This window comes from Pristiophorus japonicus, unplaced genomic scaffold (assembly GCF_044704955.1).
Source record: "Pristiophorus japonicus isolate sPriJap1 unplaced genomic scaffold, sPriJap1.hap1 HAP1_SCAFFOLD_242, whole genome shotgun sequence".
Lineage (NCBI taxonomy): Eukaryota > Metazoa > Chordata > Chondrichthyes > Pristiophoridae > Pristiophorus > Pristiophorus japonicus.
In genome coordinates this window covers 218,098-235,662 of record NW_027252144.1, presented here as the reverse complement: position 1 = coordinate 235,662, position 17,565 = coordinate 218,098, and the positions used below count along the sequence as shown (strand labels likewise).

Genomic DNA, 17,565 nt, shown 5'->3' with positions numbered 1-17,565 from the left:
CTTCTATGTATTTCTATGAATCCCTTGGCTGCCAAGTGACTGGTTTAAAATCTTCTGCTAATTCTGTTCTGGGAGTAGCCATGAGAAAGTACACAATTAGTCCTTGGGTCAAACAAACAAGATGTCCTTTTTCTTTCTCTGAAACCAGAAACAAGAAGAGGATACCAGGTGTGTTTTGTTTTGGAGGAAATGGCTAATAAACATGAACGTGAGTGAGACAGCATTGTTCGCCATATAATTTGTTTAAGTGGCAGTGCTGTAATGCTGCTATAAATAGCAAGCCAGTAAGTAATGTTAAAATGGCAATATGTTTTATTACTTGGCACCATTTACTAACCTGAAATAGAACTGAAAAGCTGCCCTTAAATGAAGGAGGATGGGGTTCCGCTCAGTGCCAAGAACTAGCATTGAGCTTCAGAATGCCCAAAGAAATTAATACTCTTGAACACTTCAGAACTGCTTAGCTAATGTCTCTTATAACATATGTGTGAGGAAATCTACTGTCTACCTTCTTGATATAAGCTTACAGTGTGAGTTTCTTCTGGGGTTGTGAAATTAAAATCTTTGAGCTGCTTCCCTTCTGTAGAACTGCAAGGTATTAACCTAATAATCTGACAGCATGTGAGTGAGTCATAAGAACCGTCCCATTAATTTTTTTCAAAATATAATTTTTTTTAAATCACCTTTTTTTGAGATCCAATTGATTAATCGGTACCACATGACCACTAAATCTGAGTTCTGACCCTCCCGCCTAGTGGAAAATGGAGCAGGAGACTCAACCAATGCCTTCCCGCCCCATCTGGCCAACTGCAATTTAAATAGCAAGTGTCAAGGAAGCCCACATGAAGTCAGCGAGGAACTTAAAACATGCAGATCAGGCTTCCCTGCCAGGCCAAGCATGTCAGCCATAGCTTAGTTGGTAGCACCCTCACCTTTAAGTTAGAATGTTGTGGAGTCAAGTCCAACTCCAGAGACTGGAGCACAAAAATCTAGGCTAACACTCCAATGCTGAGGGAGTGCTGCACTGTCAGAGGTGCTGTCTTTCGGATGTGAAATTAAACCGAGGTCCTGTCTGGTCTCAGGTGGACGTAAAAAAAATCCCATTGCACTATATCGAAGAGCAGGGCAGTTATCCCTGGCCAATATTTATCTCTCAATCAACATTACTAAAACAGATTATTTGGTCATTATCACATTGCTATTTGTGGGAGCTTGCTTGTGTGCAAATTGGCTGCTGCATTTCCTATCTTACCACAGTGCCAACATTTCTAAAGTACTTCATTGGTTGTAAAGCGCTTTGCGACATCCTGAGGTCGTGAAAGGCGCTACATAAATGCAAGCCTCTTTTAAACCCTCAGAGAGCTGAATCGAAGACCAGAAGAGACTCAGGTAAGGTCCAACAGGGTAACCTTGGGCCTCGCCTCGCCTCCCCAGTCCCAGGCTCTCCATCCACTGCTGACACACGAACACTACCTCTCCCTCCGCCCCCCCATACCTCCCCCCCTCATCATCATGCGCGTTTGTGACTATTGGGCACTGTTCCGTCAAGTCTCCAGCAGTGGCCTCGTGCTGCCTAAAATCCTGACAGCCAGGCACTAAATTACAGCGGGTTTGGGCAGGAGTCTGATCTAACTTATGGAAATGAGGTCAGAGAACAAAAATCTCTCCGGGCCTCACTGCCAGCATGCGATCTTGCCGCTCGCCCTGCCCCCGCCCCCACTCCCCCATTTATCTACCCATCTCCCAGTAAAATCATAATTCGAGGATCTGTTGGCCACCACCTTGCCTCAAAGCCTGGTATTCTACTCCCTTCATCCTGAGCCCCAGCCCCCTCCCTGCTTCTTACAAGCCCTAATCACCCATCCTCCCAGATCCAGCCCCATCCTCTGCATTTTGCTCTCACCTGCATGTGTTGCAGGAGATGGATGAGAGACATCACCAATACCAGCTTTTAAACTGTTTTGATAAGCCCCTGTTTTAATTTTAAAAGCTTCAACAAGCATTTTAACTCCCTCCACCTGATGGAAAAAGGGAAGTCGCAAACATAAAATGGAGATGATGGAATTAACTGCCTTATTCTCCTCCACAAATCATTTTTCTTGGGTGGGCTTCAATTAGGCGGCCCTGGCATATTCCTGAATTAGGCGGAGCCCCATGAATCTATGTAAAGTGGGGTCCTATAATGTACAAAGGACCCAATGCCATTTTAACTGCCTACAGGGTGGAGTATCTGCTGCGGATGCTACGCTTGGTGAAACCTGCCAGTACAGCAGAAGAAGCTCGAAAAGGCAAGTGCTAAAAATATTTTGTGGGACCATGAGGAGCAGGAGTGCTCCTCCAACCTCTACCAGAGCAATGTTGGCTACTACTTCCCAGCCTGGGTCAGTATTGCGCTGGCCCGGAGCCAGTAAGCTGCATCAGGACATTCATTCAGGACATGCAACTTGCCGTATATATCTTAATAAGGGCCAGTCCAACAAAATGGTCCAGGCCTCCCTTACCCCAATGTTTGAAACCTACTCTTGTGTTTAATATGAAATATTTTAACAAACTTGAATGGAAGTGATCACTCATTTCACACATCCTCTTGGGTGAACAAAATCAATGACTTACTGCATCCTGTGTTTCCATTTTCTAGTTGACCAAGAATTGAATATAAAGTTTAATCCATATGCCATGCTAACAATCTCAAGTTAAACTTTACTAGAGGTTCTTCTCTGGCTGAAAAAACACTTTCAAAGCGGTTCACAGTCGATCATAACAACTGTTTCGTTTTGAGATGGTCCTGGCTTTGAAAATAGGTAGTGGGAGTGCAGGCAGATTAAAAGTTTTATCAAATCCAGATCCAATGTTCTGGAAATGAGTAAAAATAAATGATAAAACAGAGAATATAGATAATAGAAAATAAAAGTTAATAGCAAAGGCATGCAAAGCTAAAGTTATGGTTTAAATGACTTCATTTATATTCAAAATTTTGAAAACTTATATTTTGTTTAACAGAGCAGTAACAAAGTGCCATATAATATCTCAGCATTATTGCTGTGTGGTCTGGTGATGCTTGAGCCTTATAATATATGACAAAATGTGAAAGAAAATTGTCTGACCAGTGGTACAGAGTTCCCCTGAATGCTGGTGCTTCAGGGGTTAATCTTCCTTGGGTTTTTTGTGTGCGTTCTCAAGAGCATTTATATCAGTAATAAAGTGTTACTTTTTAATTAATAAGTACAACTTTCATAGTGGTTAGTTAATACAAAGAAATTATTACATCAAACTGATCAACAAATCAACCATTTAAACTTGAACATGCATTAGAAAATAACTTTTTAAAGACAGCAGATTTCACTATAAATTCAAACAAATTGTGTGACAAACAATGCAAACTATTGGTGAATATTCAATAAAATCTTCCAATATATGTCAGTGTGCTCAATGTGATAATAAAAGCTGGTGTACAAGATGAAACAGAAATGAGCAATTCATCGTGTTAAATGTGTCAATTTACAACACATTGAATACTGTATCGGGTTTGTTTAAGATCGATTTAACAGAAACCACTCTTTCCCCTGTCAAATATTAAGTGCATTGTTTTGAATAGAAATAGTGGTGCTTTCCCACTAACTATTGTTCACTAACTGCACTTTCTTTGTTCCTTTAATTATTACTGTTTTGGAATTTGGGATATCTGCCAGAACTACAGTATCAAATGTTGCTTTGAATCTTTCCAAAAATTCGTAGTCTGAATTAAATCTTAATTTGTTTGCCATAATATTACACTGCTTGGTTGACAAAAGTAACCAAATGTAGCCAGTAAATCAGCCAGACAGTCATGATGATAAACAACATCCGCTGCGAGGATGGAATCATAATGATGAACAGATTGAGGAATGTTTTTATCCAAATCTACATTCCAAACCAACTCCTGAACCTGGGGTTGATGCTTGCTTCTCCTTCGTGTATTTCTCATAAGATTACTTTGTAAGTTTCCAGCTGCATAAGAGAGATCAATACCAGTTAGATAAGCACCTGAAAGAAAAGGCATAAATAAGCAGACATATCGTGCCTACAAAATTTTCCATATCACTGATCAGTGAATGATATTAAAATATATTCCATATTAGTGAGTTAATTAAGTCACATTGAAAATTATAATGTGTATGTGACTTCATAATAGCCATGCACCCTGTGTAAGTCAATAAATACACGTAAAATGTATTTATGATTTCTGAAACTTGGCCTATTTCAGGCCAGCCAATGGAGGCAGGACAAGGGCTGGCCAGCCAATCCACAGCCAGGAAGCGGGTTGGCAATGTAACCTCCGCTGTAACACTTCCTGTGTCTGCGCTCCTGGACACCGACACCCACACATGGGCACACTCCTCCAACCCCACACCGGGAGTTGGGCTCAGTGCCGCGGGGAGTTCACTGGCGCTGGATCTGTGCCACATTTTCGTGGCCTCTGGGACAGAAAACAGCAAAGGTGGGAGACATCGGGGTGTGGTGGGGCTGGGGCTGGAGGAAGAGAGAGAGAGGGGGTGGGGAGAGGGTGAGAGAGAAACGGGGGGGAGGAGAGAGAGAGATAGAGACTGGGGTTGGGGGTGGGGGGGGAAGAGAGAGACTGGGGTGGGGGGGTGGAGAGAGAGACTGGGGTGGGGGGGTGGAGAGAGAGACTGGGGTGGGGGGGTGGAGAGAGAGACTGGGGTGGGGGGGAAGAGAGAGACTGGGGTGGGGAGGGGGGGAAGAGAGAGACTGGGGTGGGGTGGGAAGAGAGAGACTGGGGTGTGGTGTGGTGGGGTGGGGTGGGGGAAGAGAGAGACTGGGGGGAGGGGAGGGAAAGAGAGTAAGACCAACTGGGGGGGGGTTGGGGAGGGAAAGAGAAAGACCAACTGGGGGGGGGGAGAGAAAGAGGGTGTGAGAGAGAGTGGGGGAAGGGCGAGAGACCGGGGGGAGGAGAGAGAGACCGGGGGAGGGGGGGGGGAGGAGAGAGAGACCGGGGGGAGGGGGGGGAGGAGAGAGAGACCGGGGGGAGGGGAGTGGGGAGGAGAGACCGGGGGGAGGGGGGGTAGAGAGAGAGAGAAACCGGGGGGTTGGGGGGAGAGATAGAAACCGGGGGGTTGGGGGGAGAGATAGAGAGTGACTGGGCATTGGAGGGAGAGAGCAACTGGGGGGATCGAAGGGAAGAGAGCGACAGATCACATTCTTCTAACCCCACCCCCTTTACACCCACACTCGAATTCTCAGATAGCTCGGTGCGTGTGTGACAAGGGATGAAATACAAAAGTCATGACACTCTATATGCACTTCATACCCAATAAACCTGTTAACAATCCGTGACCCCCACACAATGCCTCATCTATGATGATGTGGGGGGGGGCGGGGGGTCGTAAGGTCGGGAACTTGCACTGTGTTGGGGCAGGAACTTTGGTCGGGATAAGGCAGTAACTTGGGATGGGGAGGTGGTCAGGAACTTGAGCTGGGATAGGAGAGCTCTATCCTTTCTGTGGTCGGATGTCAGAATGGCTCAAATTACAATTTGCAAAGTCACTCAGAACTTGGGCTGGGTGATTCTAATTACGCATTCCAGAGAAACTTCGAGATGTGCCTTTTTCTCCAAGTGGTCCAATCAGCAATCAGGTCATGTTATCATAGAGAGCCAATCAGAGACAATCAGAGCATTTTGCTGGTACAAATAAGCACGTGCCTGATTTCACCTAGACCTCGAAAAACCCAATAGCTGAAGGGAGGTGGGGACAGCTTCAAGGAGAAGATAAGTGCCTGTACAGCACTGCTTGTGAGCCAGGAGGTGCAGGAGTGCTTATTCGGCCCCTCAAGCTTCCCCCCCACCCCCCCCACCATCGGACCCCTCCCATACAAAGACCCCCAGGTCATGGATCGGCCTTCGGCCTTACCTGCCCCTGGGCCTACTCCGGTGTCCTCCCCGCCCAATTGGAAGCTAAGCCTGTCAATCAGACTGATCCGGGCGGGGAACCTGTCAAAAACATACTGGTTTTGCATCCGAAACACCCCCATCCCCTGCCGGCCTATGTAACCCATCCCTGTTAATATCTAGACCTATGTCTGTTATCAGTGTCAATTACAACAACATTGAAATATGCAGACATATGGATAACCCTCACGAACAACAACTTGCATTTATACAATGCCTTTAACATAGTAAAATGTCCCAAATTGGATACCAAGCCACATAAGAACATATTAGAACTGATGACTAAACGCCTGGCCAAAGAGATGAATTTTAAATAGCGTCTTAAAGGAGAGAGAGGTGAGGTGGCGAGGTTTAGCGAGGGAATTAAAGAGTTTAGGACCTTGGCAGCTGAAGACACGGCTGCCAATCGTCGAGCGATGAAAATAGGGGATGCGCAAGAGGCCAGAATTGAGTTGTTGCAGGACTGGGAGCCAATTTAGATCACTGAGCACAGGGGTAATGGGTAAATGGGACTTGGTGCATACTGTGGATCATCAGTCCCAAACAGAAGGTTATGAGGCCAGACTCCTGCCTTGCCTCCCACTTCTCAGCAACATTATTACACTTTTTAACAACCTGTCAGTGAAGAATCTCCTTTTTAAATTTAAAAAAATGTTCAAACACAATCATAATCACAAAGGTGGTGGTAAGATAATGGGACTAAAGGCAGATAAATCCCTTGGACCTGATGGCTTGCATCCTAGGTCTTAAAAGAAGAGAAGTAGCGGCAGGGATTGTGGATGCATTTGGTTGCAATTTAACAAATTCCCTGGATTCTGGGGAGGTCCCAGCAGATTAGAAAACTGCAAATGTAACGCCCCTATTTAAAAAAGAAGGCAGACAAAAAGCAGGAAACTATAAACCAGTTAGCCTAACATCTGTGTTTGGGAAAATGTTGGAGTCCATTATTAAAGAAGCAGTAGCAGGACATTTGGAAAAGCAAAATTCAGTCAGGCAGTGTCAGCATGGATTTATGAAGGGGAAGTCAAATTAGACAAATTTGCTGGAGTTCTTTGAGGATGTAATGAACAGGGTAGATAAAGGGGAACCAATGGATGTGGTGTATTTGGACTTCCAGAAGACATTTGACAAGGTGCCACATAAAAGGTTACCGCACAAGATAAAGGTTCATGGGGTTGGGGGTAATATATTAGCACGGATAAAGGATTGGCTAAATAACAAAGAACAGAGAGTTGGGATAAATGGTTCATTCTCTGGTTGGCAACCAGTAACTAGTGGGGTGTGGCAGGGATCAGTGCTGGGGCCCCAACTATTTACAATCTATATTAATGACTTGGAAGAAGGGACTGAGTGTAACGTAGCCAACTTTGCTGACGATACAAAGATGGGAGGAAAGGCAATGAGTGAGGAGGACACTCTGTGTTCCTCTGATTTTAGGCTGTTGCCCACTCCTTCCCCCACCCACCCTCCATGGCAGGCCCCCGCTCTTAATTCCTTACCTTGACCCCTCTGCCTCTCCACCCTCCTCCTTCTGAAAAAGCCCTTTTGGCCAAGCTTTTGGTTGCTCCTGCTTCTTTGGTTTGGTGTTCATTTTTTCTTTATGCTTCCAGCAAAATCAGCAAAAGGACATAGACAGGCTAAGTGAGTGAGCAAAAATTTGGCAGATGATAATGTTGGTCATGCACTTTGGCAGAAAAAAATCAAAGAGCAAGTTATTATTTAAATGGAGAAAGATTGCAAAGTGCTGCAGTACAGCAGGACCTGGGGGTACTTGTGCATGAAACACAAAAGGATAGTATGCAGCTACAGCAAGTGATCAGGAAGGCCAATGATATATTGGCCTTTATTGCAAAGGGGATGGAGTATAAAAGCAGGGAAGTCTTACTACAGCTATATAAGTTATTGGTGAGACCACACCTGGAATACTGCATGCAGTTTTGGTTTCCATATTTACGAAAGGATATACTTGCTTTGGAGGCAGTTCAGAGAAGGTTCACTCGGTTGATTCTGGGGATGAGGGAATTGACTTATGAGGAAAGGTTGAGTAGGTTGGGCCTCTACTCATTGGAATTCAGAAGAATGAGAGGTGATCTTATCGAGACGTATAAGATTATGAGGGGGCTTGACAGGGTGGATGCAAAGAGGATGTTTCCACTGGTAGGGGAGACTCGAACTAGAGGGTGCGATCTTAGAATAAGGGGCCGCCCATTTAAAACAGATGAGGAGAAATTTCTTGTCTCAGAGGGTTGTGAATCTGTGGGATTTGCTGCCTCAGAGATATGTGGAAGCTGGAGCATTGAATAAATTTAAGACAGAAATAGACAGTTTCTTAATTGATATGGGGTTATGACGAGCGGGCAGGGAAGTGGAGCTGAATCCATGATCAGACCAGCCATGATCTTATTGAATGGTGGAGCAAGCTCGAGAGGCGGGAGTTCCTGGCGTTGGTGAGGCCTGTAAAAGCCCAGTGGCAGCGAGAGGCGGCGGCAGTCCGAGAGGCGGGAGTTCCTGGTGTTGGTGAGGCCTGTAAAAGCCCAGTGGCAGCGAGAGACGGCGGCAGTCCGAGAGGCGGGAGTTCCTGGCGTTGGTGAGGTCTATAAAGGCCCAGCGGCAGCGAGAGGCGGCGGCAGTCCGAGAGGTGGGAGTTCCTGGTGTTGGTGAGGCCTATAAAGGCCCAGCGGCAGCGAGAGGCGGCGGCAGTCCGAGAGGCGGGAGTTCCTGGCGTTGGTGAGGCCTATAAAGGCCCAGCGGCAGCGAGAGGCGGGAATTCCTGGCGTTGGTGAGGCCTATAAAGGCCCAGCGGCAGCGAGAGGCGGCGACAGTCCGAGAGGCGGGAGTTCCTGGCGTTGGTGAGGCCTATAAAGGCCCAGCGGCAGCGAGAGGCGGGAGTTCCTGGCGTTGGTGAGGCCTATAAAGGCTCAGCGGCAGCGTGAGGCGTACCTGTGCAGCTGCAGCGGGGAGAGAAGGCAAAAAAGAAGGAGAAATAAATCAAAAGGTGACGTCACAGCCAAGAGGGTAAGTGATTGGCTGGTGATTGGTGAGTAGTTTTTCTTTTTTCTCTTCTATATCAGTGAGTAACTTTTAACATTGTTGTTGCCAATTTAAGTGTATCTAAGGGTTAAGTCATGGCAGGAGAGCTCGGTCGGGTGTTATGCTCCTCCTGTACCATGTGGGAACTCAGGGATGACTCCAGTGTCCCTGATGACTATGTGTGCAGGAAGTGTATCCACCTCCAGCTCCTGACGGTCCGCGTTGCGGAGTTGGAGCAGAGGGTGGATTCACTCTGGAGCATCCACGATGCTGAGAATGACGTGAGTATCACGTGTAGCGAGTTGGTCGTACCGCAGGGAAAGGGTCCACAGCCAGATAGGGAATGGAAGACCAACAGGAAGAGCAGTGCAAGGAAGGTAGTGCAGGAGTCCCCTGTGGTCATCCCCCTGCAAAACAGATACACTGCTTTGGGTGCCGTTGAGGGGGATGACTCATCAGGAGAGGGCAGCAGCAGCCAAGTTCATGGCACCGTGGCTGGCTCTGTTGCACAGGAGGTCAGGAAAAAGAGTGGGAGAGCGATAGTGATAGGGGATTCAATTGTAAGGGGAATAGATAGGCGTTTCTGCGGCCGCAACCGAGACTCCAGGATGTTGCCTCCTTGGTGCAAGGGTCAAGGATGTCTCGGAGCGGGTGCAGGACATTCTAAAAAGGAAGGGAGATCAGCCAGTTGTCGTGGTGCACATTGGTATCAACGACATAGGTAAAAAAAGGGATGAGGTCCTACGAAACGAATTTAAGGAGCTAGGAGCTAAATTAAAAAGTAGGACCTCAAAAGTAGTCATCTCGGGATTGCTACCAGTGCCACGTGCTAGTCAGAGTAGGAATCGCAGGATAGCGCAGATGAATATGTGGCTTGAACAGTGGTGCAGCAGGAAGGGATTCAAATTCCTGGGGCATTGGAACCGGTTCTGGGGGAGGTGGGACCAGTACAAACCGGACGGTCTGCACCTGGGCAGGACCGGAACCAATGTCCTAGGGGGAGTGTTTGCTAGTGCTGTTGGGGAGGATTTAAACTAATATGGCAGGGGGATGGGAACCAATGCAGGGAGACAGAGGGAAACAAAAAGGAGGCAAAAGCAAAAGACAGAAAGGAGATGAGGAAAATGGAGGGCAGACAAACCCAAGACAAAGAACAAAAAGGGCCATTGTACAGCAAAATTCTAAAAGGACAAAGGGTGTTAAAAAAACAAGCCTGAAGGCTTTGTGTCTTAATGCAATGAGTATCCGCAATAAGGTGGATGAATTAACTGTGCAAATAGATGTTAACAAATATGATGTGATTGGGATTACGGAGACGTGACTCCAGGATGATCAGGGCTGGGAACTCAACATCCAGGGGTATTCAACATTCAGGAAAGATAGAATAAAAGGAAAAGGAGGTGGGGTAGCATTGCTGGTTAAGGAGGAAATTAAGGCAATAGTTCGGAAGGACATTAGCTTGGATGATGTGGAATCTATATGGGGAGAGCTGCAGAATACCAAAGGGCAAAAAACGTTAGTGGGAGTTGTGTACAGACCTCCAAACAGTTGTACTGATGTTGGGGAGGGCATCAAACATGAAATTAGGGGTGCGTGCAATAAAGGTGCAGCAGTTATAATGGGTGACTTTAATATGCACATAGATTGGGCTAACCAAACTGGAAGCAATACAGTGGAGGAGGATTTCCTGGAGTGCATAAGGGATGGTTTTTTGGACCAATATGTCGAGGAACCAACTAGGGGGGAGGCCATCTTAGACTGGGTGTTGTGTAATGAGAGAGGATTAATTAGCAATCTCGTTGTGCGAGGCCTCTTGGGGAAGAGTGACCATAATATGTTGGAATTCTGCATTAGGATGGAGAATGAAACAGTTAATTCAGAGACCATGGTCTAGAACTTAAAGAAGGGTAACTTTGAAGGTATGAGGCGTGAATTGGCAAGGATAGATTGGCGAATGATACTGAAGGGGTTGACTGTGGATGGGCAATGGCAGACATTTAGAGACTGCATGGATGAATTACAACAATTGTACATTCCTGTCTGGCGTAAAAATAAAAAAAGGAAGGTGGCTCATCCGTGGCTATCTAGGGAAATCAGCGATAGTATTAAAGCCAAGGAAGTGGCATACAAATTGGCCAGAAATAGCAGCGAACCCGGAGACTGGGAGAAATTTAAAACTCAGCAGAGGAGGACAAAGGGTTTGATTGGGGCAGGGAAAATGGAGTACGAGAAGAAGCTTGCAGGGAACATTAAGACGGTTTGCAATAGTTTCTATAGATATGTAAAGAGAAAAAAGTTAGTAAAGACAAACGTAGGTCCCCTGCAGTCAGAATCAGGGGAAGTCATAACGGGAACCAAAGAAATGGCAGACCAATTGAACAAGTACTTTGATTCGGTATTCACTGAGGAGGACACAAACAACCTTCCGGATATAAAATGGGTCGGAGGGTCTAGTAAGGAGGAGGAACTGAGGGAAATCCTTATTAGTCGGGAAATTGTGTTGGGGAAATTGATGGGATTGAAGGCCGATAAATCCCCAGGGCCTGATGGACTGCATCCCAGAGTAATTAAGGAGGTGGCCTTGGAAATAGTGGATGCATTGACAGTCATTTTCCAACATTCCATTGACTCTGGATCAGTTCCTATGGAGTGGAGGGTAGCCAATGTAACCCCACTTTTTAAAAAAGGAGGAAGAGAGATAACAGGGAATTATAGACCGGTCAGCCTGACATCGGTAGTGGGTAAAATGATGGAATCAATTATTAACGATGTCATAGCAGCGCATTTGGAAAATTGTGACATGATAGGTCCAAGTCAGCATGGATTTGTGAAAGAGGATGTTTCCAGTAGAGTGGACAAGGGAGAACCAGTTGATGTGGTATATTTGGACTTTCAGAAGGCTTTCGACAAGGTCCCACACAAGAGATTAATGTGCAAAGTTAAAGCACATGGGATTGGGGGTAGTGTGCTGACATGGATTGAGAACTGGTTGTCAGACAGGAAGCAAAGAGTAGGAGTAAATGGGGACTTTTTAGAATGGCAGGCAGTGACTAGTGGGGTACTGCAAGGTGCTCTGCTGGGGCCCCAGCTGTTTACACTGTACATTAATGATTTAGACGAGGGGATTAAATGTAGTATCTCCAAATTTGCAGATGACACTAAGTTGGGTGGCAGTGTGAGCTGCGAGGAGGATGCTACGAGGCTGCAGAGCGACTTGGATAGGTTAGGTGAGTGGGCAAATGCATGGCAGATGAAGTATAATGTGGATAAATGTGAGGTTATCCACTTTGGTGGTAAAAACAGAGAGACAGACTATTATCTGAATGGTGACAGATTAGGAAAAGGGGAGGTGCAAAGAGACCTGGGTGTCATGGTACATCAGTCATTGAAGGTTGGCATGCAGGTACAGTAGGCGGTTAAGAAAGCAAATGGCATGTTGGCCTTCATAGCGAGGAGATTTGAGTACAGGGGCAGGGAGGTGTTGCTACAGTTGTACAGGGCCTTGGTGAGGCCACACCTGGAGTATTGTGTACAGTTTTGGTCTCCTAACCTGAGGAAGGACATTCTTGCTATTGAGGGAGTGCAGCGAAGGTTCACCAGACTGATTCCCGGGATGGCGGGACTGACCTATCAAGAAAGACTGGATCAACTGGGCTTGTATTCACTAGAGTTCAGAAGAATGAGAGGGGACCTCAGAGAAACATTTAAAATTTTGACGGGGTTAGACAGGTTAGATGCAGGAAGAATGTTCCCAATGTTGGGGAAGTCCAGAACCAGGGGACACAGCCTAAGGATAAGGGGTAAGCCATTTAGGACCGAGATGAGGAGGAATTTCTTCACCCGGAGAGTGGTGAACCTGTGGAATTTTCTACCACAGAAAGCTGTTGAGGCCAATTCACTAAATATATTCAAAAAGGAGTTAGATGCAGTCCTTACTACTAGGGGATCAAGGGGTATGGTGAGAAAGCAGGAATGCGGTACTGAAGTTGCATGTTCAGCCATGAACTCATTGAATGGCGGTGCAGGCTAGAAGGGCCGAATGGCCTACTCCTGCACCTATTTTCTATGTTTCTATGTTTCTATGTATGGCCTACTCCTGTTCCTATTTCTTATGTTCTTATGTGTTGTTCCAGTTATATGATGAAATATAGATATCAAAATATCAAGCCAAATTACCAAATTTTAGTAAACTTTATGTTGCATTAACCTGTACATGGTATAAATGAAATATTGTCAAGGTATTGAACTTTGGAAGAGCAAAAGTGATTGCCTTTCTCTTCCCACCCAAATCCTCTTAGCCAGTCATCAAATATCACTGATATTGGATGACAGTATAACTAGAGCATCTCCAGCAATGGCTTCTCTTTCCAAACCTGCAGTATCACCTAGGGAGTCCCCCATGGACCCATTTTTGCCTTTCCCCACCCCCTCATCAACATCTGCAAACATGAGGATAGCTTTCATATGTGCGCTGATGATGCTCAGCTCTACCTCTCCGTGATCTCCCTCAGTCCCTCCTCTGCTTCTGTGCTGTCTGACTGCTTGTGCAGCATTTAGTCTTGGTTGAGCCACAACTTCCTCCAGCTAAACGTTGGAACAATGAAAGCCATCACCATAAATACTATACCCTCACCACCGACTCAAGCCCCCTCCCCGGAAAAAAGATTGCTCATATGCTCAAGGTCAGTTTTGACCCTAAGCTAAGTTTCCAACCCCACTTCCTCTCCATCAGAAAGACTCCCTACTTTCCCTTCCATAACAGCACCTTCCTCCGCCCCACCTCAACTCATCTGCTGGCAAACCCTCATCCATACATTTGTCACTTCCAGACTGGACCATTCCAATACTCTCCACACTCTAAACATGAGCTCATCCAAAACTCTGCTATCTGTATCCTGTCCTTTACCAAATCCTTCTTACCCATCAGCCCATCCTTGCTAACCTATATTGGTCAGTCACCTCAACTTTAAAATTCTCATCTTTATGTTTAAATCCCTATCTCTTTAGCCTTCTCCAGTGTTACTGTCCCTCCCCAAAACTCTCTGTTCCTCTGATTTTAGGCTGTTGCCCACTCCTTCCCTCCCACCCACCCCCCCCCCCACCCTCCATAGCAGTCATGCCTTAAGCTGCCTAGGCCCCTGCTCTTAATTCCTTCCCTTGACCCCTCTGCCTCTCCACCCTCCTTCTCCAAGATCCTTCTGAAAAAGCCCTTTTGGCCAAGCTTTTGGTCGCTCCCGCTTCTTTGGTTTGGTGTTCATTTTTTCGTTATGCTTCCAGGAAACATCTTGGGATGCTTTTCTACATTAATGGCACGAGGTTAATGAAAATTGAAATTGTGAAGATTAAAATACGAAGAATAATATAAATAAAAATATAAGTTCATGTTTCATAACACTAACCTAGTAAGCTAACCAGAATTAGACAACAATCCTGTTCCAGCTCCTAGTTCTATTACATTTTTGTCGTCAAGGTTGAATTCCTTCCAATTCTTTTCCAGAAAATGGCACAGCTCAACTGCCTATAGGAAGAAACAATTATAACCCTGATCAATAATTATTTTATATATATTAGTATATTGCCTACAGTAACTTGAATAGAATTGTTCAATGGACAAGGGAGAACCAGTGGCTGTGGTGCATTTGGACTTTCAAAAGGCTTTTGACAAGTTCCCGCACAAGAGATTGGTGTGCAAAATCAAAGCGCATGGTATTGGGGGTAACGTACTGACGTAGATAGAGAACTGGTTGGCAGACAGGAAGCAGAGAGTCGGGATTAACTGGTCCTTTTTAGAATGGCAGGCAGCGACTACTGGAGTGCCACAGGGCTCAGTGCTGGGACCCGAGCTCTTTACAATACACATTAACAATTTAGATGAAGAAATTGAGTGTAATATCTCCAAGTTTGCAGATGACACTAAACTGGGTGGCAGTGTGAGCTGTGAGGAGGAAACTAAGAGGCTGCAGGGTGACTTGGACAGGTTTGGTGAGTGGGCAAATGCATGACAGATGCAGTATAATATGGATAAATGTGAGGTTATCCACTTTGGTGACAAAAACAGGAAGGCAGATTATTATTTGAATGGCGGAAGATTAGGAAAAGGGGAGGTGCAACGAGACCTGGGTTTCATGGTTCATCAGTCATTGAAAGTTGGCATGCAGGTACAGCAGGCAGTGAAGAAGGCAAATGGTATGTTGGCCTTCATAGCTAGGGGATTTGAGTATAGGAGCAGAGATGTCTAACTGCAGTTGTACAGGGCCTTAGTGAGGCCTCACCTGGAATATTGTGTTCAGTTTTGGTCTCCTAATCTGAGGAAGGACGTTCTTGCTATTGAGGGAGTGCAGCGAAGGTTCACCAGACTGATTCCAGGGATGGCTGGACTGTCCTATGAGGAGAGACTGGATCAACTGGGTCTTTATTCATTGGAGTTTAGAAGGATGAGAGGGGATCTCATAGAAACATGTAAGATTCTGCCGGGACTGGACAGGTTAGATGCGGGAAGAATGTTCCCGATGTTGGGGAAGTCCAAAACCAGGGGACATAGTCTTAGGATAAGGGGTAGACCATTTAGGACTGAGATGTGGAGAAACTTCTTCACTCGAGAGAGTTGTTAACCTGTGGAATTCCCTGCCACAGAGAGTTGTTGATGCCAGTTCATTGGATATATTCAAAAGGAAGTTAGATATGACCCTTATGGCTAAAGTGATCAAGGGGTATAGAGAGAAAGCAGGAATGGGGTACTGAATTTGCATGATCTTATTGAATGGTGGTGCAGGCTCGAAGGGCTGAATGGCCTACACCTGCACCTATTTTCTATGTTTCTATGTTTTCCATACAATATGCTAATGGAATTCAGAGATTTTCTTGAGCTAGCTACTGGCCAGAGTCTGAAACCAAATAGTGACCGTTGACATGACAAAATTGAATGGGAAATGTTGACAGAAAAGCATGACCAAAAATCTTTGAGAGATTGGCTTTCATCCTTGATTGAGAACTCCTGAGGCCAGAAGCTTCTGAGTGGAGTTTACCTGAGGTTTCTGAAACCCAGCTAAGCAGTTTCATTGTTACCAGCAGGAAATTGGGTTACTTTGACTCCATGCATAGTGTATCAGTTAAAAAACGAATATCAATATGTATGCATATTGTGAAGAATGGCAAAATTTGTACGTGATCATAAATACACGGTTTCATACTGATTGCTATTCATAGGACTCGTTGGCCTCAAAATTGGGCCACTTACCACCACCCATTTGCATCGCTGCCCTGGCGAAAAATGGTGGCCGCCATTCCAGCACCCTTCTCTGGCACAGGACTCCACATCTGCCATTTTATTGAGGGCCTTACAGCCACTGACCCTGGCCATGTAAATGAAGAGAGCGTGACGTTGCACGTCGACATAACATCACCTCAGCGAATTTTGACCTTGGAGCTGAGTTCAGCACTGGGTCCTAAGCTCGCTCCGAAAACCGAGCATTCAGCAGACTGAGAGAGATGTTGTCAGCACCTTTTAAAGGGACACGCACATCTTTCAGGTTAAGTTTGCATTTAAGCTTTTGGACTGGATTTTTAAAATTTTGTTGAAGAAGTGGCTTGTTACATGTTAAAACTTTTTAAAGAGTGCAGGGAGTGCTGTTGGTTGCTTGCAAGGCCTCAGATGGTAAAGGAAGGCCTCTGAGATGACAGAGAATGCTGGAAATACTCAGCAGGTCAGGCAACATCCGTGGGGAGAGGAACAGAGTTCACATCTCAGGTTGAGATGTTGCCTGATCTGCTGAGTGTTTCCAGCATTTTATGCTTTCATTTCACATTTACAGCAACTGCTCGCTGAGGGAAGAGAAAGACACCGAAAGGGAAGAAGCAGAAGTAAGGATTCAACCCAGACAGCACTTTTCTGGCCAAGTTATCAGAGTTCGAATCATCTGCCTGCGGTACCAGTGACCACAACCCCAATTCCCGTTTTAACATTTGTCCCACACCATACTTTCCCTCTGTTACTGACCATCACAGCGTCCTCTTGGCCATAATGCTGAAACAAAAGCCACCACAAAGCAAGCTTTCCAATCCAACTTTATGCATCTATCAATCCACTACACCATCAAGAAATCAACTCATCACCCTTTTGCATTCCCTTAGTGACTGTTTTGTGTGTGCCTTTGCCTATCCTACTGTGACGTCACACAGTGCTACCCCAGTGCCTGCAGCCTGGCTGGTGGAAGGCTGTTGACTTTCAGTGGGGGACACTACAAATGGCCTTGCTGATTGGCCTTGAGGAGCTGGTGGTTGGGAGTGTGAAATTGAGTGATGCTGCTTCTCTTCATTGGATTGCATTTCTTGGGTGTGTGAACTGAGGAAGGCACAAGGGTGGAATTGTGGTGAGGGGAAGGCAGGAAAGCAAGAGGTGCATACGAGAAGGAGGATAACATATGACGATACTGTCATATATTCACAGAGCACAAGCACACACAGCTTCCTACATGGCAGGCAGCTCTCTCGGAAGCCTCCAGAATCTGCCTGGTTCTGTTTATTATTAACTCTGCAGTTGCAGTACACAATACATCCACATCCACAGTGTGGAGCTACAAACATTACAAGCT

General features: G+C 45.8%; 1 long non-coding RNA gene and 1 pseudogene across 3 annotated transcripts in view; one reads left to right on the top strand and one right to left on the bottom strand.

Moving 5' to 3' along the window:
• LOC139245839 (uncharacterized) overlaps positions 1-3,361 on the top strand; it is a 101,346-nt gene extending 97,985 nt beyond the window's left edge. For 2 of the 3 annotated variants that reach the window (XR_011590123.1, XR_011590124.1), the window contains exons 8-9: positions 149-208; positions 2,221-3,361. This is a non-coding gene — a long non-coding RNA (uncharacterized lncRNA). The remainder of the gene's footprint in view (positions 1-148; positions 209-2,220) is intronic. The other variant, XR_011590125.1, reaches the window with a different exon arrangement.
• A 253-nt stretch (positions 3,362-3,614) lies between these two features.
• LOC139245841 (protein-lysine methyltransferase METTL21C-like) overlaps positions 3,615-17,565 on the bottom strand; it is a 37,411-nt pseudogene continuing 23,460 nt past the window's right edge.